At 36.9% G+C, this 17,636-nt stretch overlaps 1 protein-coding gene across 1 annotated transcript in view; it reads left to right on the forward strand.

Annotated features, from left to right (window-relative positions):
- GRIA2 (glutamate ionotropic receptor AMPA type subunit 2) overlaps positions 1 to 2,417 on the forward strand; it is a 151,053-nt gene extending 148,636 nt beyond the window's left edge. The window contains exon 17 of the mRNA XM_060011926.1: positions 1 to 2,417. This exon is cut by the window's left edge and continues 580 nt beyond it. The gene's annotated coding sequence lies outside the window, so the exon portion shown is untranslated.
- The last annotated feature ends 15,219 nt before the right edge of the window (positions 2,418 to 17,636 follow it).

Below are 17,636 nucleotides of genomic sequence, written 5' to 3' on the forward strand. Positions count from 1 at the left end.
TGGCTTTTCAATAAATTTGCTTCCATATTGGTTGAATAAGACAACAACGATTAAACTGAGTGGGACGTAATTAGAAAGGCTTTGGGTATCAGTTACGTATTTTTCAAAGCCAAATATGTACATGCTAAGGAAAGAAAGACAAAGAGAAGATTCAAATCTTGTAGTAATTTAATATTGTTATTAAAACTTTAATGTATCCTATTCTTTAACCTTTGGTGTTAATGTAAAATTACTTGGCAGTGCTTGACATTTGAAATAAACACTTTTCTATTGTTTTATTTGCAAGTGGTCCAATTAATTTTGCTTAGCTACAGTTTGGTCATCAATGGAATTCAAAGACACTATTAAATTGTTAGGTTCCCAGAGAAATTTGCCCCCTTTTAAAGAAGGCCGGGTGGTCCTTAAAGTATAAACCTGTCCCCAGATAAAATCTGAACCTGTTTTTAAGTATGTCTTATCGTATGTAAAGAAATATTTAGCATAAAGCATTTAATCTCTGTAGGTAAATGCTAATAGATTTTAAAAACTAATATTAAAAACAAATATCAGAGTATGTGAGGTTCTGTTTTAAAGTGTTTGAGCTGACAGAGAGAAGTATTAGTTGTAGATGAAGTTAGAGACGCCCTGAAAGTAGATAGGTGCCCATTGATCAAATTCCGTAAACTAAACCTGAGTTTTGGCTTTTAAAGTTGTAAGAGCTGTCATAAATCTTACATATTATGAAAAGTTTAAGCACTTTTGAGTCAGCTGCGATATAGTTTCTTCCCATTGCCGTCAATATAAACAACCCTAATATATATATTTTTATACTTATTCCTCAGGTGGAATGGCTATTTTAAAATGCCCAGTGTGGATAAAACACACTTCTGTGGCTTTTGACTAAAGAACTTATATTTCTCTAGTTAAGAAATTTAAAGGAGCTATCTTTCCCTTCATAAAAGACCATTTATTTCCACTGAAGCTCTCTAAAATAAAATTAATTTAAGGTTTTAAGTGATCACTAACGTTCAACTAATGCTTGCTATTTCTGCAAGTACGCCCTTGTGTAGCACTTGGTGTTTTACTCAGTGCCTGGAAAACATTCTTATTTATTATCTATCACAGAAGGGAAAGAGAAATGTAGGGTCTAATAGCAACCACTCGCATGGACCATGGTGCCATGAGGTATCATGACGTTCTTGCCTAAATTTAGCTGTCCCTAATCACAAATTCCAAGATCATACAATACAATTTTAGTGCATTTCTCCTCATTAGGAATGTTGGAGGTGCATTTTAAGTTGAAATCAATCATCAATGCTAGAATGACCAAATTGCAGACTAATTGTTTTCCACATTATACTTCAAATGAGTTTTTAAAAATGAAACAGATGACTATAAACAAAAAATGCTCTTTATTTATTGTACCTCTGGGCCTACTCTTCTAAAAATTGTAGCTTATCAATTTTTCTCTGTCAAGCTTGAACTCATGTAAATACTTGAAATAATGTAAAGTTATATTTTCATGTTTTTATAGATACAACATGACGAGAATACATAATGTAAGAGTATTTCAACTATGGATAATGTTGACTGGATAAGGCACATCTCAGTTACAAGCAGTAATCATAGTATAATATCCATGTAACGGTGCATCAGTGTATTGCTATATAAACATGTCTGTGTGCATCTAAGTGAAAAGTGGTCAGACAGAGTGACGACAGCTGTCTAAAGGTTTTTTTAATTCATTTTATATAAAAACTGTTATGGAAAGACCAAAATGTTTATGAACTATTCTTATGTAAATTTACAACTGTCCTTTACTGTACTTTTTTGTTTACAGTATATGGTACCTTATTTTCTGCTGTGTTAAGTGGGTGTCAGACTCCGAGGAGACATACACTTTCTACAACTTCTATTGAAGATATTGGAACTTCCAGTTTTTCATGTGTACTGTGTCAGAAAATGCTTTTGATTTTATTTTTAAATCTAACATCAGATGGCTTTTTCGGAGTGTTGTAAAAACTTCAATCATATATAAAACATGTTCTTACAAAAGGCCATGATCTTTATTTATTTTTACTTGATAGTTCTTAAAACTACTAATAATGAGAAACCAAAAAAAGGTACTTGAATGTATTCCCAAACAAACCCGGGTGTTTCTACTCAACAAGGACATCCTTTGCTCAGTTTATACATCAGCTCGGTACAAATATAAGAAAGGAAAAATAACTTTTTTTTAAGCTGAAGTGATTAACATTTTCAACATTCCAAGCTTACAGTCATTAAGTGCTTTGGGCATATGTAGAAATATTACTATTAATTCATTTTAGTTCTCCTTTGGCACTGTCTGTTGTCAGCTCAGCTGCTGTCATGACGGTATTAAAGAGCAGAAACGTGACTTGCTTTAAAAATTCCACAAGGTAACACATTTCCCAGCTTACATGTTTCAACAAAGTTTTCACTTCCTGCTTTACTGAGAGAGAGTATTGATGAGAAACTGAAACTCTTGCAGTTTTGATTCTTTTACAAAGATGATCATCTTAATATTTAGGTATATTCTAAAATTAAGGCATTTTAGTTCTTCACAATTGCACATTAACATTTCTTGTATAGAGTTTTGCGGTTTGAATAATTTAATGTTTAAAAGTAGAGTACACCAATGCATCTGCTTAAAAATACAGTAATCTTGTTATTCCGCCATCCTGAGTTTGCAAATTCTATAAATATTTTGGTGCTCACGGTAGTAGATTGCGCAAATGAAGGGAAGCATTAGCAATATAATAACCCTAATACAACACCTTGACAACGCCATTGAAGAAAACACTTAATGAAACGAATTAGAACACAATACAATGTGGTTTCTTCCCATTCTTCTATTTCCTATCTCATCATATCCTAGCCTTATCAGCCCAGTAAATTTAAACAAAACTCAAGTATCACTTCTACCTTAAAATGTATGTGTGGGTCTTTAAACCTGTTTTAGGCTGGATAAGAGTTTATTTAGTGCACTTTGAGAGCCTGCTAGTCTGTCGTGTAAAATCCTCATGTAATTCAGGCAACTATTCCATTTTCTTCTAATTCAAATGATATAGGTAGGTGTACGGATTGAATTAGTTGCATACATTCTATATTGCCACCTTTACCTGATGATGTAAGGTTTATTAGTAATATATTATGAACTTGGGAGAGTTTATTGGTTAAGTTCCACAAATTTTATATGAACTCTAAATAAGCTTATTAAAGGAAACAGAATGATGTAAATATCTGTTTAAAAGTAGAGTAAATTTTGTGTAAAGTGTTCCAGTATTTAAAATTGGTTTATTTTTAAGCTCCAACGTGAAAAATGGGTAAGTATAAATGAATCATCAAGATATTCTGAATGAGAATTTGGGGTTGTAGTAAATGGTTTGTGACAGTTGTATCAAATTTTTTAAAAGGAAGTATTCATTCTCTCAATGCGTTGGTTTGGTAAGACCATGACACTGGGAATTCTATTGGCTACTAATCAATAAATTACCTATTTCTACGTTTCAAACAAGAACAAGTCATTATAGATAGTATATAGCACTCTGAGTACACGAAGGTTCAAACATATTTATGTATAAATGAAGATATGCAAAGCACAGACTAACACAAATGGCCTAATATCCAATGCAGGTAGGAAAGTGCCTGGAATAAATCTGGATCATAAGAGTTTTTTGTTTTGTTTTTGTTTTCCTTTTTTTGCGGTACGCGGGCCTCTCACTGCTGTGTCCTCTCCCGTTGCGGAGCACAGGCTCCGGACGCGCAGGCTCAGCGGCCATGGCTCATGGGCCCAGCCGCTCAGCGGCATGTGGGATCTTCCCGGACCGGGGCACGAACCCGCGTCCCCTGCATCGGCTGGCGGACTCTCAACCACTGCGCCACCAGGGAAGCCCTGGATCATAAGATTTTGTGTCTGTGTTTTATATCCTGTTTCTATTCCTTTCCTTCTCGCTTCACCATTTTATATTCTCTTCCTGCCCTTATGTACAACTGCAATTTTTCATATGTTATACTTCGAATGGTATCCAGTTTTAAAATTTCATGCATCTTGCCCTTTGGCTTTTATTCCATGGTATCCCATCTATTTCTGACTTGTCTTTCCTGAGAGATTTTGCTTTGAGAGCACTTAGAATGCAGTTCATTTTGTCAAAGACAAGACTGACAGTCTCAGAGTCTTCTTAATAACCAAAAAAATAACTAAGAATTTCAGGCATGAAGTACAAATTTCCTGCTCAGCTCTATTTCTGCATCAGCCACATATTCTGATCCAACAATTGCAAATTTGTTATATTCCTCCATGTACTTAAAGAGCCCCACGATTTACAGAGTTTCTGTAGGAAAAGGGAGGCTCTTCAGTGAAGCAGGAAGAGTGAGAACTCTATTTTTAATATGTTTGCACATCAGAATTCTTTTTCAAGTCACTTAGAATGAACACGAGCCGATTCTCTATTTTAACTCCACCCACAAGCACTTCCAGATTATTTTTTAATTGCCTTTTTTCCCCACTACGTAAAAGTCAATTTTGATACAATAAGTCCCCTCTATACGAACCTTCAAGTTGCGAACTTTCGAAGATGCGAACGTGTGTTCGCATGTCCAGCCACGTAGGTTAGTTCACATGTCTCGTGTACATTGTCACATGTGTGTGTACGCTACAAGTGGTTGTGCTTTTGTGTACTTTACAGGACTGTATAGAGTACAGTAGCACAGTATCTTTATTTCAAGCCCAGGCTGTCTGGAAGCAAGTGTAAAAACAGTGGTGATGTAGCTGGTACTTTTCAAGGTGCTGTACTGTAACATTAAAAATGTTTTCTTTATTTTTTTGTGCCTGTTTATTATGTATTTTTGGTGTGGAAAGTATTATAAACCTATTACAGTACAGTACTATATAGCCGATTGTGTTAGTTGGGTACCTAGGCTAACTTTGTCGGACTTACGAACAAATTGGACTTACGAACGTGCTCTGGGAACGGAACTCGTTCCTACATAGGGGACTTGCTGTATTTCAGAACCAAGTTGCTTTGTGGAGATTCATAAGCTCACTGTTACTTCATTGGATATGGCTGAATTCACTGAATGAATTTGGTCATTTTTCTTTCTTTTTTTTTTCCCTTTCAGGTTCATGGGCCAATTTCATTTTATTGTAAGTTGGAATGTGGGGCAGTGGATTAAGCAGTTAGGAGGGACTCAGAACCAGAATTCTAGCTTTCCCCGCCCTTGTTGCACATCTCCCTCTGTCTCTTGTCTTCTCACCTGGAGGAAGTGGATGCTAGGACTGTCTTCCTGGATGAGGAAAGGAAACGTAATATGATCACTTAAAACATAACGAAACATTGTCTCTTCTTTAAAAAGTGGTCTAAAGAAATAAGTGCATGCATTGGGGTGCCACTTGGTGCAGAAAAATGTTTTTGTATTCAGTTCCAAATTTGTTTTATCATCTTAAGACATTAGAAAGGCAGTTCTAGCCTATGATGTTCATTCACTAATTCGGTTAATTCAGTCTAACAAATATTTATTGAATGTATCTTGAAAAAATAGAAACTGAAGGCAAGGGCTAAACTGGAAACCTCTTTTCTGATGATTAAGTATTATATTTTCTTTAAAGGGCGTAGATTTTGATCCCGTTCACTTAGAAATAATCTGAGTATATGGATAACTCTGACAATTAAGAGTTATATATTTCTGTCCAACAAGACATTCAAACTTTAATTTAGAGTAGATATCTGATGACAGTCACCAATGATCTCTTTAAATATAGGCTCAAAATATTTTCCTCTCTCAAAAAAAACTTAGGTTTCATAAGCTGTGCTTGTCCATAAATTTGTTTGACAACCAATCAATATTTCTATCTCTGTTTTCAAAGAGTCAAATTAAATCCATTAACAAACACCACAGTTTGGTAGTTCTAAATTGTTGCCACCTGTAGGGCTAAGGTATATCTCTAGAATCTATTTCTTTGGATAAGAGGTTATTCAAATATCATTCAATATATTGGGTTGGCCAAAGAGTTCGTTTGGTTAATGAACACGTCGTTCGATAAAGTTCTTGGTGAACATGAAAAATGTGTCTTTTATTTTTACTTAAAACCGAATGAACTTTTTGGCCAACCCAATCTTTTGGGTCAGCAGCTAAATAGCACCTGACATTTAAACTGCAACAAAAATTAAAGAAAAATATTTCAAAACAAGCTGGTAAGTTCTTAACGGTAAGCTGGCCAATGGAGAACTTATTCATGAAAATTCTTAAAATGAGTGTTACAACTTATCATTTTAAAATTGTATTTAAACATTTACATTAAATCACACCTAAATTCATTGAGGGTATTTTATTTCAGATGGAAGGTGTTTTGGAGGAATCTGCCCTTTTGTTGAATTTCCTAAACCAAAGAAAAATATATGTTACATTTAAGAATTTATGTGTTATGGTCATGGTATTTTAATTATCACCCATTATATTGCCAATATTAATAGATAAGAAAGTCCATTTGGTAAGAGTCAGAACCAAAATCAATTCTAAATGAATGTAAACATGATTTCTATTTCTTTCTCTTTTTGACATAATATAATGCAATTTAGAGGTTTTTCTCCCCCTCAAGAATTTTGTGTTACCGAAAAAAAAACCAAACCAAAAAAAAAACCCCATGCTTGTTACAATTTTAGGCTATTGAATATTTGACCCATCTCTAAAAACACTTTTGTGTAAATATTTACAGATTTACAAGGAAATGGCCTCATGAAAATGATTTGCAAGGTTCCTGAGATACTTACAAAAATCTGAATCTGTACTGTTCTGAACTATATGCTCTTGCTTTGCCTGCGCCTTTCTCCCTCCCACCCTCCCTCCCTCCCCAAATTAGACTTGTCTTGTTCTCTCAACTCTCAGAACAATTTTACTGAAGTCTAAGTCAGGAATGGCAGTCGCACGTGACACTGAGTTCTACGTGATTCTGAGATCACAGACAGCACGTCAATCTTTAGCCTTCTTGCTAATATGTGCCTCAGTTCTCAGTGAGGTTTGGCGTGGACAATCAGTGTGAAGCTTGTCGTCTTTATTTGGGGTTCTTTTAAAATTAAAACGCATTCTTGGATTTATGACTATACTTAGTCTGTATCTTAGAAGCCTGTCAAGTCTGTTTTATGTGCATTATCCTGTCAGCTCTTTGTGTTCAAGAGATAAGCATGTCTTTGTTCATTTTTGTTTAATATTGTTTGTGTTTCTCTGTGTGTGTATGTTCATGTCTGTATTAAAAATATCCCACATCCTCTATAGCATTTATTCTGCTAATTATTTATAACATTGTTAACTTACCTTCAGAGTTTTTTTAATTCAAAAAAATATACAGTGGATTGGAGTGAATTATTATGGATATTTTAAAGGGGTTTTCGAAAGAAAATTAAGCAACTAGTTAGGTAGGATGTATGAATCAAAGTAACTAAATCAAGCCCCAATTTATGCCTTGCTTTTTTTATTTAAAATTTATTTTAAAGTATTTGATTCTTCAAAATTTAACTTCCAGTATTCGTACTTCATAATTAGTTGTCGAAACATTTTATGGGAAAGAATTTTGGAGTCATGTTTACACTGTGTCCTCTCTTCCGCATTTTCTTCACCTAAAAACCAATAACTTACGGTGAATAAAATTGTGCTTCAATATCTGGAAATAGCTTCCTGGAGTTAGGAAAAAAGTGTATACCCCAAGTATCTGAATAACAGTTTCCAACATCAAAGGATAGTTAGTTACCAGTATAAGTTTCAAAGAGCTGATCATCTTCAGGACAGAGGAGTTAAGTCATCAGTCAACTGTGCAGAGCTGGTAAAGGAAAAGCCAGGATTATAATCCAGGGCTGATTCCTTACCCCCATCCTTTTGTCCCCATTCATCAGATGGGATCTTAGTTCTCAGACAACCAGCTGAATATCTGAAGAGTAAGAAAGCTAAACCCAGAAGGACTTTTTTTGGGGAGGGTAATTATTAGTTTACCTTTTGAATTAAGATGCACTCTTGTGATTGGGTTTGTATCCAGAAACGAAACTTACTCTGAGTAAGACAGTTGCATAGAACTGGCCAGAAATACAGCATGACAGTTCATAGAAAGACCATTTGAAATGTTTTTGCCATAGATTTTTAAAGTAAGTACTTACATTTATTTTTCTTGATGTCTTAAATATTTACGAGGAGAACAATTTTTCAGTCTAATAATTGGTAAGGAAATACACATGCTCATCTTTGATTAGTGGCTGTCCTTAAAACCATTTTTGAAAAAGGTGGAATTATACATACAAACATAAATTGCCATTATTATATATTAATTAGCTTCTAGAAAATGTAAAAACATTTTGCAAATAAAAACTTGAAGGACTGGTTAAAAACCTAGATTGAGTATACCGTGTCAAATATGCATTTTAATGTTTATTTTTAATATGTATATAAAGATAGTGTTCAGCTCTATACAATTATAAAATACTAATATCTGGGCTTGTAGTTTACATAAAACTTCTGCATATAAAAATGTATTCTTTTTACTGTAATGTGTGTATTTCAAGGCATTTTCATGTTTAATTTTCAGGTTTACATTCATTATTTATGCATTACCATATTCTTCCTCTTACCATGTTTTCTCTCCCAATACAATGACAAAACACGAAAACATATTCACAGACATAAAATTTATCATTAATGGCTGAAAAGCATCCACGGTTTACTATTTTCACTTTCTATTTCACCTTCATGTATGGATAACGTGCCTTTTCCACTTGGCCAGCTCTCATTCCCAGGTATCCGCACGATCATGATTGGCCTTTTTATTTCCCCGTCCTTATCAAGAAGACTCGACAAAAATCGTTCTGATACGTAACTTAGCATAAACCAAGTAATCTCTCAAGTAGCCTGTGAAGATGTCCCTTCCTTGTAGCACGTAACCTAGACCCCCTCACACCCACTGGACCCCAAGTAAAGCTGATTAAGTGCTTTTGTGTGCAAACGCTGTACTTAGTGGAAATTTCTCTAATACAACAACGATGCTATATTTTCAGTGGGTTGCTTAAACATCTACTTCCTGTATGATAGCGCGAGCTTCCCGAAGGCAGGGAGTAAATATGTCTTATTCGTCTTTGAGTACTTAGCGCTGCTTCAAAATAAAGGTCATGATAGCTTACACTGACAAAGCACATATTCTGTTCAAGGAATCACACTAGGACATGCATACTACAGGTATTATCCTCATTTGACAGGTAAGGAACCTGAGCCACAAAGACACAGAGAGGTAAAGTAATTTGCTCAGAGTCACAGAACTCGTAGGAGGTGGAAGCACGTCTCTATGGGGGCACAGGTAACTCTCGCATGCGAAGATACAGGTCACACAGTAACGCTATGTGATAAACATGTATCCTAAAAATAAAAATGAATTAAGGATTGGACTCACCAAACAGCCAGACAGGTGCCCAAGAGCGGGCACTCGAACATCATGGAAATACATCACTGGATGTATATGAAGTGAAGAGGGTATTTAGTGAAGTCTCATGGGAGGATAGGATGTGTAGTCAGAAATACATCACTTATTGTAAATAGAGCTGCAATGAACATTTTGGTGCATGACTCTTTTTGAATTATGGTTTTCTCAGGGTATATGCCCAGTAGTGGGATTGCTGGGTCATATGGTAGTTCTACTTGTAGTTTTTTAAGGAACCTCCATACTGTTCTCCATAGTGGCTGTACCAATTCACATTCCCACCAGCAGTGCAAGAGGGTTCCCTTTTCTCCACACCCTCTCCAGCATTTATTGTTTCTAGATTTTTTGATGATGGCCATTCTGACCGGTGTGAGATGAGATGGAAGCAACCTAAGTGTCCATCATCGGATGAATGGATAAAGAAGATGTGGCACATATATACAATGAAATATTGCTCAGCCATAAAAAGAAACGAAATTGAGTTATTTGTAGTGAGGTGGATGGACCTAGAGTCTGTCATACAGAGTGAAGTAAGTCAGAAAGAGAAAGACAAACACCGTATGCTAACACATATATATGGAATCTAAGGAAAAAAAAAAAGTGTCATGAAGAATCTAGGGGTGAGACAGGAACAAAGGCACAGACCTACTAGAGAATGGACTTGAGGATATGGGGAGGGGGAAGGGTAAGCTGTGACAAAGTGAGAAAGTGGCATGGACATATATATACACTACCAAACGTAAGGTAGATTGCTAGTGGGAAGCAGCCGCATAGCACAGGGAGATCAGCTCGGTGCTTTGTGACCACCTAGAGGGGTGGGATAGGGAGGGTGGGAGGGAGGGAGACGCAAGAGGGAAGAGATATGGGAACAGATGTTTATGTATAACTGATTCACTTTGTTATAAAGCAGAAACTAACACACCATTGTAAAGCAATTATACTCCAATCGAGATGTTTAAAAAAAAAATAAAAGAAATACATCACTTAGGCGAGGGTAAGCTCCTGACGGATGCGGTCCAGAGATAACAGAGAATTGCTAAACTGCCACATAAAGAGAGGGCATCACAGTAGCTTCTGTTTGGCCCAGTTTGGAGCCAGAGCACAATTGCTAAGAAAATGGAAACAAAATTCAACATAAATTATCCCTTTCTATAAGAAACGTTTTTAGAGCACGTTATTTTTACATAATGCTCTTTTCTTTTTTAAAAAATCATATCTTATGACTAGATTCCTGCTAATTCCTAACTCAAAGGAAATTCATTTTGTTTAACCATCTTTACAATAATTTCCTTTCAAAAAGGACTGTTTTGTTTCAATTTCTTCTTAGCCTCCTTCAGTGAATAAATCCTTACCAGCCACAATATGAATATAAAATATTCCCGGGAGATTTTTTTCCTTCTATCTCAATTATACTCTAATTATATAGTCTCCCTCTGGGGACACCCATTTTTCCCTATAGGTTTAACGATAATCTCTACTGAGTTAACCAGATATGTGTGGCTAGCCCTGCTCTCTTTCCTCAGTTCTAGATCTATTAATTCCACTGTCTAGTATACTTATTAATATCACTGATATTATTAATAATAATGGCTAATATTCATTGAATATCAGTTAGCTGTCAGTCACTATTTTAAACATTTTACATATATCAAGGTTTCTAATACAGGAACAATATGAGTTTGATATTATTGTTGTATTCATTGTACCTGAATGAAATAAAGGCAAAAGAAATGACATAACTGGCTCTAAACCTCAACTACAGCTAGAAATATCCAGCGTCACTTCAGTCTGAACAGACTCAAAGCTGAAATTAATATCTTCTCAGTAAAAATCGCCCCTCCTTCTGGTAAATCCACTTCTTGTTGCAGGTGACCCTCAGGCTACTACTGTAAACGTGAACATTCTTACATGTCGAAAACACACATATCACTTTTTCACCATTATTGTAAGTGTAGGAGAAACGCTTTCAGGGCTGATCTTTTTCTCTACACAATTCACATTTATGAATATATACAAATACTAATCAAGGCATTTTGAACATTCATAAATCCAACAGAAAAAAATCTCAAAAGAGTCCTTAATGCTTTCGTTCCTGAAATTGTAATTCATTTCATTTTTCACAATCAAGTGCTATTCCTTGTGTTAAAAATCACACCTAGATGGGCTTCCCTGGTGGCGCAGTGGTTGAGAGTCCGCCTGCCGATGCAGGGGACACGGGTTCGTGCCCCGGTCCGGGAAGATCCCACATTGCCGCGGAGCGGCTGGGCCCGTGAGCCATGGCCGCTGAGCCTGCGCGTCCGGAGCCTGTGCTCGGCAGCGGAAGAGGCCACAATAGTGAGAGGCCCGCGTACCGCAAAAAAATAAATAAATAAATAAATCACACCTAGATTGCCTTATATCAGTGACCCAGAGGGCTCATGTTAACTGTCTGTGCCTTCGTTTAAATACATATTTACTGAATGAATGTTTATTGGATACGTATTGCATGACAGGCTCTCTACTACACAATAGTACAAGGCGCTTCTGGCAGTGAAGTTTCCTCTGTTTTATAGGAAAAGGCAAATTGCTCAAGATTTTCTTTAAATGTCTTTACTTTCACTCGTCCCTCTCCTATATCTCAATCCCTCACTGTCTCCTTGTTCTGTTCCTAATTTTTCTGAGATGTGGATTTAAATTATTTATTAATTCATCCAACACGTATTTATTGAACACCCCCTCCCATAGTCTGAAGATACAGTGTTGAATCAAACACACAGAGCCCTTGCCCTTTTAGAACCTCTGGTGTGATGGATAAGAGAGATTTTTTACACTCATCACAGGAAAAGCTGAGTCGTGAAGCAGAGAATGTTCCCTGGGAATGAGGTGGCCTGTGCAGTCTGAGTGGGCTGAGGCAGGCCTCCTGGGGAAGATGACATGGAAGATGAGACTTGGAAGATAAGTAAGTGGGAGGCGGGGCAAAGGAGGGAAGGTGATGGGGGACGAGCGTTACAGGCAGAGGAGACGGTGTACAGCAAATCTTGGAAACTGGAAACACCAGATAAGTCTGGGGTGTGGAGTACAGGCGCTGGAACGAGCTCTGTCTTGTGCAACAGCAGGCTTTCTCTAGCCTATACTTTCTTTTATTTTTAAAATTTTTATTTTATTTTTTTTACTTTATATATATATATATATATATTTAAATTGAGGTAGAGTTGATTTACATTGTTGTGTTAGTTTCAGGTGTACAGCACAGTGATTCAGTTACACACACATCTACAGCTATTCTTTTTCAAATTCTTTTCTCATTTAGGCTATTACAGAATATTGTGTATAATTCCCTGTGCTATACAGTGGGTCCTTGCTTTTTATCTATTTTATATATATTAGTGTGTATATGTTAATCCCAAACTCCTAATTTTTCCCTTTCCAGTTTGGTAACCATAAGTTTGTTTTCTATGTCTGTGGATCTATTTCTGTTTCATGAATAAGTTCATTTCTATCATTTTATTTTTAGATTCAACATATAAGTGGTATCATATGGTATTTGTCTTTCTCTGTCTGGCTTACTTCACTTAGTATGATAATCTCTAGGTCCATCCACTTTGCTGTAAATGGCATGATTTTGTTCTTTCTCATGGCTGCATAGTATTCCACTGTATATATGTACCACATCTTCTTTCTTTTTCTGCGGTACGTGGGCCTTTCACTGCTGTGGCCTCTCCCGTTGTGGAGCACAGGCTCCGGATGCACAGGCTCAGCGGCCATGGCTCACGGGCCCAGCCGCTCCGCGGCATGTGGGGTCTTCCCGGACCGGGGCACAAACCTGCGCCCCCTGCATCAGCAGGTGGACTCCCAACCACTGCACCACCAGGGAAGCCCATAACTGGTAAGGAGATGGCGAGTATTCGGGGGCTGTTATTTTTGAGACAGTAGTCAGAGAAGAACTGTCACCCCTGAAATCTGGGTAGAATTTGAGCAAAAATGTAAACGCAATGAGAAACTTTTGCAAAGGTCTGGGTGATGAGTTGCACGCAGCGGTCCCCGGATGTATGCAGCGAGGCTGAAATAGCTTAGAAAATTCAGGAGACACTGGGAAAACAAGTGGCTTGAACACAGCCAGCTGGGAGACAGTAGTTAGAAATGGGGTGAGGTGTGCCAATGGTCCAAATCTTTCAGGGTTTTGGGCCGTGTTAAGGACTCTGGATTTTATTACATTGTGATGGGTGTCAACAGAGAATTTGGAACACGAAAGTGACATGATGGAATTTATGTACAGAAGGTCCCCGACATACGTTGGTCCAACTCATGATTTTTTTTTTTCACTTTACCATGGCGTGAAAGCCATGCACCTTCAGTAGAAACCACACTTTGCATTTTGATCTTTTCCTGGGCTAGCCATATATGATACTATCCTTTCCCATGGTGCCGGGCAGCAACAGCTCCCAGCCAGCCAATAGCAAGGTAAACAACAGATACACTTATAACCACTCTGTATGCAGACAACCATTCTGTTTTGCACTTTCAGTACACCATCCAATCAGTTACATGAGATATTCAATACTTTCTTTTAAAATAGTCTTTGTGTTAGATGATTTTTCCCAACCGTAGGCTAATGTAAGTGTTCTGAGCACGTTTAAGGTAGGCTAGGCTAAACTATGATGTTTGGTAGGTTAGGTGTATTAAATGCATTTTTGACCTGAGATATCTTCAACTTAGGATGGGTTGATAGGGACTTAACCCCATCATAAGTCAAGGAAGATCAGTATTAAAATTGGCTGTGGTTCAAAAATAGTAATCACTAACCACGAATGGATGCTTACCATGGGCCAACATGTGTACAGCATTTTTCTCAAATATCTTATACCATCCTCAAGTCATATCTATGAGGTGATTATATTATTTTCCTTATTTATCAAATGAAGAAACTTAGATGCAGAAATTAAGTGCCTCTTACACGGTCATTGAGCTCGTGAATCTCTGAGCCAGTCATAAGAGTTTGGAAAGTCTGACAGTGGACGCAAAGGGGTGTGAGCAAAAGTAAGCAGCTCAATTAGAAGCTATTCTGAGAGTCTAGGTGAACCATGATGCCTGGGAGTGCTGTGAGATGCGAGTGAATTAGGGATAAACTCTGAAAATAAAGCTTCAAGGATACTGGGATGGATTGTATGTGAGGGTATAAGCTTAGCTACTAGCTGAATGGTGGTGTTATTTACTGAGACTGGAAATGAGAGGGGACAGGAACAGGTGTTTTTTTTTTTTAATATTATTTGTTTCATTCCTTGATTTTGTTTATTGGTTAGAGTGGAAAATCAAGAAATATTTTGATCATAGAAGTTTGAAATGCATAGACTCACAAGTGAGACTGTCAAGTTGGCACTTGTATATACTTCTGTTGAGATATAAAATTTGAGAATCATGGGCTAAAAGATTGCATTGAAAGCCATGGGAGTGGATAATATACCACCAGAGAAGTCTAAGTGTTGAGTCTTGGGCACTGCGATGCTCAGAAGTAAGGATTTGAGGACGAACCAGTGAAGAAGAAGGGAAGAGGCAGCCAGGGAGGTGGGAGTAAAATCAGCAGAGTCTGGTGTCCTGTAAGGAGCCATGGTACAGGGGTATCAGGGAGAATGGAGCTAATGGGATTCCTATACCAGGTGACACGCAGGATGAGCCAGATAAGCCAAAGGTGGTCACACAAAGAAAGACACAAAGTTAAGTCCCCTTAGATGCCTAAGCAAACAATATGTAAAATTAGTGCACATTGAATATCATGCTTTCATTATTCAGTGAGCACCAAAAACAAGACCAAGTGTGTAAAGGTACAGTATAGGAATTCACAACTAAAAGGTTCAAGAAACCTATACTGACTGTGGTATCATGGTCACTGAAACAGGAGAGTTTTGCAAACCCCGAATTTTTTATGTGAATGAGATACCAGGGCAAAAAAAAAAAAGAAAAAAAGAATTACTGTGGGTACCTTGTTATTAAAGTTTGTGGATGGAATCACACTAGCGCCGAGTGTTTTGTTTCCTTCATATTAGTATGAAAGTAATAAACAATAAAAATGAAATTCAATTAAGCTGACATTAGCTAAGCTGAGTATTTGTGACAATGCTGAGGAAGGGGGCAAGGTATGATTAAGAGCATGGGCTTTGGAAGAAGATGCATTGGGTTCACATCAAAAAAGAGCTCTATCACCTGTTATGTATTAGTTGGAAATTTATTTAATGTCCCTACTCTTAACACATCAGAAAAATGAAAATAATAACATGACATTTCTCAGAGTGGTGACGATTACATGATAAAATGCTTTAAGGTACATAACGGTACTTGGCTTCAGGTAGGAACAACCTATGTTACTTTGCATTGCATCATATCAGGTTATAATATGAGCATTTCCTTATATCACTAGTCTGTGAAAACATTATTTTAAGGGCTTATGAATGACTACATTTACATAATTTCCTATCACTAGGCTTGAAGTTTATTTCTAAATTGATGGTATTAATAACATTTCTCCAAGTATCATATTATATAAATAATTATCTACATCTTTGATTGGCATTTCTTTAGAGGCTTAATTTCCTTGCTTTTATTTTAGACTATTATTTATATTTCATGAAACCAAATTACAATTTCACAATAGTAGCTATGGGCTCTTCTCATTCATTTAGTGATTTTTCTACCCAACATTCATCACAAAGAATCATAAATCATTATAATGTTCCTTTGTGCTACATTTTCCTTAAATTAATAGCGATAATGAAAGGGAAAGTCTGCTGCATCCTGAAAGCTTCTAAAGTGGCATCTGAAGACTACTTATGTAGTCTTATGAAGCAATCTTAGCCTACATAGAAATTTACTTATGACAGAGGAAATCTCCCCCATTAAACATTTTAGGGTGTAGCATATATTTTGACCCTCTTTTCTTTGGGTAAACATAATATTCTTCAGGGCATATGTCATGAAGACTGTGGCTTTTCTAGCTAAATGGTTGGGATATTTTAGGGGAATTACAGTCCAAAGAGCAGAGCGCCTTTTTCTCACAAAGCTAAAATGGAATGGATCGAATCTTTTTATAAGGTAGCTGTTGAAGAAAATGGAAATTCAATAGACAGAAAGACACCAATTATAAAAAGTGGTATTTTAAATTTTTGTTATTGTTTTTAAACATGGCTCTTTTATTATTATCTTTTAAGATAATTGAATCAGGTACTGGCTTTCTGCAGGTGAGGTGTCTTTCTTCGAGCTGCTTCGGAAGTCATAGCGCTGTTTCCTCTCCCTCTGCTTGTGCCTTAGGATGGGAAAACAAACAAGGTTTGTCAGAGGCCAAGCTCTCTGCACCTGACATGATCACTATTCCCCAGACCAAGGTGATCTACCAGTGAGAGCATTCACCGACCACTCTTCCTTCCTGTTTTTTATTTTAGGCACTGAAAGGAAGTTCTATAGAAAGGCAATAAAACTAACATTAATAGTGTAGAATTGACCTAATGGCAGATATTAGATATTATTCCTATACCCTTAAAATCCTTAACAATAGAAAGAAATTTCTATTTCTTTCAGTCATGCGCACATAGAGTTCTTTTCAACCCATACTCCCTGTAGGAAAATGAAGGAATTCTCTTAAAAGCAGATCTGCTACTGAAAGCAAAACCAACTCAAAGTCAAAAGTTATTTCATTTCCAGTTTCAAAACACTGTGCAGGGAGCTGGGATCTTCTCTTGGGAGGAAACAATTTTATCTTGGAACATTTTAATGATTGTGATATAGCTGAGCATGAGGTCTTGTGTGGGTGTCTAATTGCACCAATGAGGAAATCAGAAGGTGGATCTTGACACTTTAAAAAAAGATGTTAAATGTGACGGTCTGCGTCAAGTTCCCCACAAACTGAAATTCTCAAGCAGATTCTGGGTTGGGTAGAAAGAACCAGTGCTTTTGGTGGCTTACCGGCAGGCTAATGACAGATTTTCCTGCTAATTCTAGCTTTTGTGTAGAGCTTGTCTTGTAGGTCTTTATTCTTTAATCTCATCAAAGCAGCTAGGAAAAATTCAGAGGTGCATTGTTATCGAGTGTGCTGATATGGAAACAAACATACTGCTCTTTGGGTTTGAACCTTGATTCTGCCATTCTGTCCCGGTGTGATATTGGGCAAATCCCTTCTCTACCTGAACATCCCTTTCATCACCTGTGACATCACAACTTT

The sequence above is a fragment of the Delphinus delphis genome, chromosome 5 (genome assembly GCF_949987515.2).
Source record: "Delphinus delphis chromosome 5, mDelDel1.2, whole genome shotgun sequence".
Classification (NCBI taxonomy): Eukaryota; Metazoa; Chordata; class Mammalia; order Artiodactyla; family Delphinidae; genus Delphinus; species Delphinus delphis.